The sequence below is a fragment of the Schistocerca americana genome, chromosome 2 (assembly GCF_021461395.2).
Source record: "Schistocerca americana isolate TAMUIC-IGC-003095 chromosome 2, iqSchAmer2.1, whole genome shotgun sequence".
NCBI classification, from domain to species: Eukaryota; Metazoa; Arthropoda; class Insecta; order Orthoptera; family Acrididae; genus Schistocerca; species Schistocerca americana.
The window spans coordinates 836,131,719-836,139,015 of record NC_060120.1 but is presented as its reverse complement, the minus strand read 5'-3'; positions in this window follow the sequence as shown (position 1 = coordinate 836,139,015).

Sequence of the window (7,297 nt, the reverse complement as noted above, 5' to 3'; positions counted from 1 at the left end):
ATTGCAACTATCATGTGCGATGGAAGCAGATGATATTGGGCAGGTCAAGAGAACATATTTGCAAGTAATTTTTAATAAATTGATTTTACATTATTTTGTAATGAGGAAGGGGAAGGGATAGCAGTTTACAGGGGGGGGGGGGGGGGGGGGGGGGGAGGTAAGGGATAGCAGTATATGGGGAGGGGGGGGGGGGGAGTGGCACACTGGTAGTGTGTGCACAGTCCATCTGAGATGGAAATAAGAAAGGTGGACATATCTTTGATAAAATGGGTAGCTTACAAACGGAATGTGAAGGCATTGATTAAAAATATGAGAACAGAACAGAATGAGCATGAAAAATTGATTCTCATGCAAAGAAAGTACAACTTTGTCACCAAAGAAAGAATTAAGAAACTTTACCTTATTCATGATGGAGTACTGTACCCTAGGAACAGTGAAGAAAGGGAGGAGTGAAGAATCTGTGTACCCAAGCAAGGAATTGATGAACTTGTTAAATATACACATTTGATTTGTTATGTGAATCTTCCATTGGTTCTTGGTAGAACAACATTATAATAAATGAAAAGCACCAGTAATACTGTAGAACAAAAGTAAACTGGTGCTTTTCGTTCATCACATTTGATTTGGGTCCATTCTGGCTCGAAGAAGTGTTTATATAAATTCCAGAGAGATTGTTGGTTTCATGACATAGCAAGACATACAAAGAAATCATTATTAAGTCTCTCAGATGGCTGAAACATGAATGGTTCAGCACAGTGGATACATACACCTGATATTATAGAAATAAATTAAAGAAATGATCTCTGTGGTTTTACTCAGGCCTCTACCCAAGTCTATTGGGGGTGTAAATTACAAATTAGTGACCTGTTTTACTTTTTACATAATGTTGTATCCTCTTAGAAAAGCAACGGGAGATTAAATGTCATAAAAAATATTCAAGAACTATTTTAATCATCTGTGTACACCAAGAAAAGTCATGGGTGAGAATGGAGTCAATTCACAAGTAAAGTGTGAATGGAAATGTTAAAACTATACAACGCAGAATCCGTGTTTATATCTAGATAGAGGCCAACAGCAAATCAGGCAGAAGGGTTATGAAGGATATTAACTGCTTATGTAGGGTATACTGCCATAATAAACGGGTACAATGGATGGGTTACTTGAAAACATAATAAATCATTACTCTATGCGGTTTGCCCCCCCCCCCCTCCCCTCCTCAGTAAAATGTCAACTGAAGTCAAGAAACTGTGAAGAATGTGCACAAGTAAACGTAGCTTGGGAACAGAAATTCGAGAGTGCAGAACATACCATTTGCGAGCAAAGCAGAAGGAAGAAAAAAGCAATTTGACAAGGTGCTTCACCCTATCATGTATTGTGTTCATGACTTAGTGTTGATATGAACCCATGTAAGAAGAACAAAAAAGAAATAAAGAAGTTCCACTATGTCTACAAAGGACCATAAAAATGATAAGATTAACACACCAAATACATTAGAATTGGAAGAGCACCAAAGTGGTAAATATCACTGTAGTGAGCATGTGGAAAATATAAAAAGAGATTACAAGAAGGAACCCATTTACTAAGATTGTATTGTATTGTATAGTAAAATAATCCGGTATATTTCATAGACATGCACAGTATATAATAATCCAGTATATTTCATAGACATGCACAGTATATAATTTTCAGACCAAAATTGTTTACAATTTTAACCCCTTTCAAAAAAAAATGATCAGCTGCATAAAAGCATTGGTGCAAGAGATATTTTTTTAACTTATGTGTGAAGGCTCTTGGGTTCTTTGTTGCTTTGATTTCATTTGGTAAATTATTATACATTTGTATCCCAACATTTAAAACACCTTTTTGGTAGCAGGTAGTTCTGGACTGAATCATATGTAGGTCAGATTGCTGCCTAGTTACATAGTTATGAATATCTCCATTGAATTTTAATGCACAGTCATTGTTTAACAAATATGACTAGACAAATGAGATGATATTCTAAATGTAAGCAGAGGGCAGTGTCATAATGCCATTTGTTTTGAAATGTTGTCTGCATGATTCATTATGTCTTAGGTTACATATTATATGTAGTGCCTTTTTTTGCATTTTGAAAATATATCTACCCCCAAGTGAGTTCCCCCAAAATATGATTCCATTCTGTAATGTAGAGTGGAAGTAAGCATAATATACATGTATGAGAACAGATTTTGTGACTGATTTTTTGAATATCCTTAAAATGTAACACACAGTTGATAGCTTTTTTGAGATATAATTTGTGTTAGTCTCCCACTTAAGATTTTCTTAAAGCCATATGCCAAGAAATTTGACAGTGTCCAGACACGTAAGCTCTTGGTTGTTTAGAATCACATTGGGCATTTTTTGTTTTTGAGATGAGAGTCTGAAGTTGCTGTACAATGTTTTCTGTATATTTAAAATCAGTTTGTTCTCATTGAACCATTTGCTAAGTGACGACATAAGTGATTTAATTTTTTGGTTGTGGTCCTCTGTATCAGTACCTGTTATTAGTATAATCGTGTCATCGGCAAATAGTGTGGTATGTCCTGTAGCAAGCTTCGTGCTTATGTCATCAATGTATAGCAGAAACAGTATGGGTCCCAGGACTGTGCCTTGTGGCACACCATATCTAATAGGCATTGTGTCAGAGGAGTGGACAGTACATTGATGGGTGGTTGTATTCTTTTTTTTTTTTTCAAAATTAATTTAAACTTTTTTTAATCTGTTTGACAGGTAAGATTCTAACCATTTGTTTGCAATTCCTCTTATACCTTTATTTGCTAGCTTCTTAAGGAGTATGGTATGGTCAATTACATCAAAGGCTTTGGATAAATCTTAAAAGATACCAGTAGAGATTTCCTTATTATCCAGTGCTTTTAAGGTTTTGTTGAGATACTCATAAATAGCTGTGGTAGTCATCTTTTGTTTTCTCAAACCATGCTGGTGTTTTGTTAATAAGGATAGTTTATTAGTAAAGTCTTCCAATCTGGTGTAAAATAATTTTTCAAATAGTTTTGAGGATGAGCTGAGTTGTGGCTATGGGCCTGTAATTGTCTACATCATTTTTTGGGCCCTTTTTGTGAATTCTTTTTAGAATTCTGTAGTAGGTCAGGGAAAACTCCATTTTTAAAGGATGCATTTATGACGTGGGTTAGGGGTTCTACAATGGATTCTCCACATTTCTTTACAATTAAATCAGGAATGTTGTCACTGGCACTGGAGTACTTATTCTCTAGTCCTTTTATAGTTGTAAGTACTTCAGTATTGGAAACTCTGTGAAGACTGAAGTACTTACAGCTATAAAAGGACTAAAGAATAAGTACTCCAGTGGAGGAGTAGAGTAAAGTTGACAACAAATATCTTCAAACATATGTTGTTGTTGTTGTTGTGGTCTTCAGTCCTGAGACTGGTTTGATGCAGCTCTCCATGCCACCCTATCCCGTGCAAGCCTCTTCATCTCCCAGTATCTACTGCAACCCACATCCTTCTGAATCTGCTTAGTGTATTCATCTCTTGGTCTCCCTCTACGATTTTTACCCTCCACGCTGCCCTCCAATACTAAATTTGTGATCCCTTGATGCCTCAAAACCTGTCCTACCAACCGATCCCTTCTTCTAGTCAAGTTGTGCCACAAACTTCTCTTCTCCCCAATCCTATTCAATACCTCCTCATTAGTTACATGATCTACCCACCTTATCTTCAGCATTCTTCTGTAGCACCACATTTCGAAAGCTTTTATTCTCTTCTTGTCCAAACTGGTTATCGTCCATGTTTCACTTCCATACATGGCTACACTCCATACAAATACTTTCAGAAACGACTTCCTGACACTTAAATCTATACTCGATGTTAACAAATTTCTCTTCTTCAGAAACGATTTCCTTGCCATTGCCAGTCTACATTTTATATCCTCTCTACATCGACCATCATCAGTTATTTTACTCCCTAAATAGCAAAACTCATTTACTACTTTAAGTGTCCCATTTCCTAATCTAATCCCCTCAGCATCACCCGATTTAATTTGACTACATTCCATTATCCTCGTTTTGCTTTTGTTGATGTTCATCTTATATATTCCTTTCAAGACACTGTCCATTCCGTTCAACTGCTGTTCCAAGTCCTTTGCTGTCTCTGACAGAATTACAATGTCATCGGCGAACCTCAAAGTTTTTACTTCTTCTCCATGAATTTTAATACCTACTCCGAATTTTTCTTTTGTTTCCTTTACTGCTTGCTCAATATACAGATTGAATAACATCGGGGAGAGGCTACAACCCTGTCTCACTCCTTTCCCAACCACTGCTTCCCTTTCATGCCCCTCGACTCTTATAACTGCCATCTGGTTTCTGTACAAATTGTAAATAGCCTTTCGTTCCCTGTATTTGACCCCTGCCACCTTCAGAATTTGAAAGAGAGTATTCCAGTTAATGTTGTCAAAAGCTTTCTCTAAGTCTACAAATGCTAGAAACGTAGGTTTGCCTTTTCTTAATCTTTCTTCTAAGATAAGTCGTAAGGTTAGTACTGCCTCACGTGTTCCAACATTTCTACGGAATCCAAACTGATCTTCCCCGAGGTCCGCTTCTACTAGTTTTTCCATTCGTCTGTAAAGAATTCGCGTTAGTATTTTGCAGCTGTGACTTATTAAACTGATTGTTCGGTAATTTTCACATCTGTCAACACCTGCTTTCTTTGGGATTGGAATTATTATATTCTTCTTGAAGTCTGTAGGTATTTCACCTGTCTCATACATCTTGCTCACCAGATGGTAGAGTTTTGTCATGACTGGCTCTCCCAAGGCCATCAGTAGTTCTAATGGAATGTTGTCTGCTCCCGGGGCCTTGTTTCGACTCAGATCTTTCAGTGCTCTGTCAAACTCTTCACGCAGTATCGTATCTCCCATTTCATCTTCATCTACATCCTCTTCCATTTCCATAATATTGTCCTCAAGTACATCACCCTTGTATAAACCCTCTATATACTCCTTCCACCTTTCTGCCTTCCCTTCTTTGCTTAGAAATGGGTTGCCTTCTGAGCTCTTGATATTCATACAAGTGGTTCTCTTCTCTCCAAAGGTCTCTTTAATTTTCCTGTAGGCAGTATCTATCTTACCCCTAGTGAGACAAGCCTCTACATCCTTACATTTGTCCTCTAGCCATCCCTGCTTAGCCATTTTGCACTTCCTTTCGATCTCATTTTTGAGACGTTTGTATTCCTTTTTGCCTGCTTCATTTACTGCATTTTTATATTTTCTCCTTTCATCAATTAAATTCAATATTTCTTCTGTTACCCAAGGATTTCTATTAGCCCTCGTCTTTTTACCTACTTGATCGTCTGCTGCCTTCACTACTTCATCCCTCAGAGCTACCCATTCTTCTTCTACTGTATTTCTTTCCCCCATTCCTGTCAATTGTTCCCTTATGCTCCCCCTGAAACTCTCTACAACCTCTGGTTCTTTCAGTTTATCCAGGTCCCATCTCCTTAAATTCCCACCTTTTTGCAGTTTCTTCAGTTTCAATCTGCAGTTCATAACCAATATATTGTGGTCAGAATCCACATCTGCCCCTGGAAATGTCTTACAATTTAAAACCTGGTTCCTAAATCTCTGTCTTACCATTATATAATCTATCTGATACCTTTTAGTATCTCCAGGATTCTTCCAGGTATACAACCTACTTTTATGATTCTTGAACCAAGTGTTAGCTATGATTAAGTTATGCTCTGTGCAAAATTCTACAAGGCGGCTTCCTCTTTCATTTCTTCCCCCAATCCATATTCACCTACTATGTTTCCTTCTCTCCCTTTTCCTACTGACGAATTCCAGTCACCCATGACTATTAAATTTTCGTCTCCCTTCACTACCTGAATAATTTCTTTTATCTCGTCATACATTTCATCAATTTCTTCATCATCTGCAGAGCTAGTTGGCATATAAACTTGTACTACTGCAGTAGGCATGGGCTTTATGTCTATCTTGGCCACAATAATGCGTTCACTATGCTGTTTGTAGTAGCTAACCCGCACTCCAATTTTTTTATTCATTATTAAACCTACTCCTGCATTACCCCTATTTGATTTTGTATTTATAACCCTGTAATCACCTGACCAAAAGTCTTGTTCCTCCTGCCACCGAACTTCACTAATTCCCACTATATCTAACTTTAACCTATCCATTTCCCTTTTTAAATTTTCTAACCTACCTGTCCGATTAAGGGATCTGACATTCCACGCTCCGATCCGTAGAACGCCAGTTTTCTTTCTCCTGATAACGAAGTCCTCTTGAGTAGTCCCCGCTCGGAGATCCGAATGGGGGACTATTTTACCTCCAGAATATTTTACCCAAGAGGATGCCTTCATCATTTAATCATACAGTAAAGCTGCATGCCCTCGGGAAAAATTACGGCTGTAGTTTCCCCTTGCTTTCAGCCGTTCGCATTACCAGCACAGCAAGGCCGTTTTGGTTAATGTTACAAGCCAGATCAGTCTATCATCCAGACTGTTGCCCCTGCAACTACTGAAAAGGCTGCTTAAAATAATCAGGAAAGACAAACAGGAAAATAAATATGAACAAAGATCAGGGACAAATGAAACTGTGTTAATATACAAGGTATTATCATTTCGTTTTGTTTAAGTGTATTGTCCCCAGAACTATGAAGCAATTTCAAAAATTTAGTGATTTGGCTATCTGTATAGGATTTGAATGCTATTTGCCAGTGCAATGAGGTAAATACACTCCTGGAAATTGAAATAAGAACACCGTGAATTCATTGTCCCAGGAAGGGGAAACTTTATTGACACATTCCTGGGGTCAGATACATCACATGATCACACTGACAGAACCACAGGCACATAGACACAGGCAACAGAGCATGCACAATGTCGGTACTAGTACAGTGTATATCCACCTTTCGCAGCAATGCAGGCTGCTATTCTCCCATGGAGACGATCGTAGAGATGCTGGATGTAGTCCTGTGGAACGGCTTGCCATGTCATTTCCACCTGGCGCCTCAGTTGGACCAGCGTTCGTGCTGGACGTGCAGACCGCGTGAGACGACGCTTCATCCAGTCCCAAACATGCTCAATGGGGGACAGATCCGGAGATCTTGCTGGGCAGGGTAGTTGACTTACACCTTCTAGAGCACGTTGGGTGGCACGGGATACATGCGGACGTGCATTGTCCTGTTGGAACAGCAAGTTCCCTTGCCAGTCTAGGAATGGTAGAACGATGGGTTCGATGACGGTTTGGATGTGCCGTGCACTATTCAGTGTCCCCTCGACGATCACC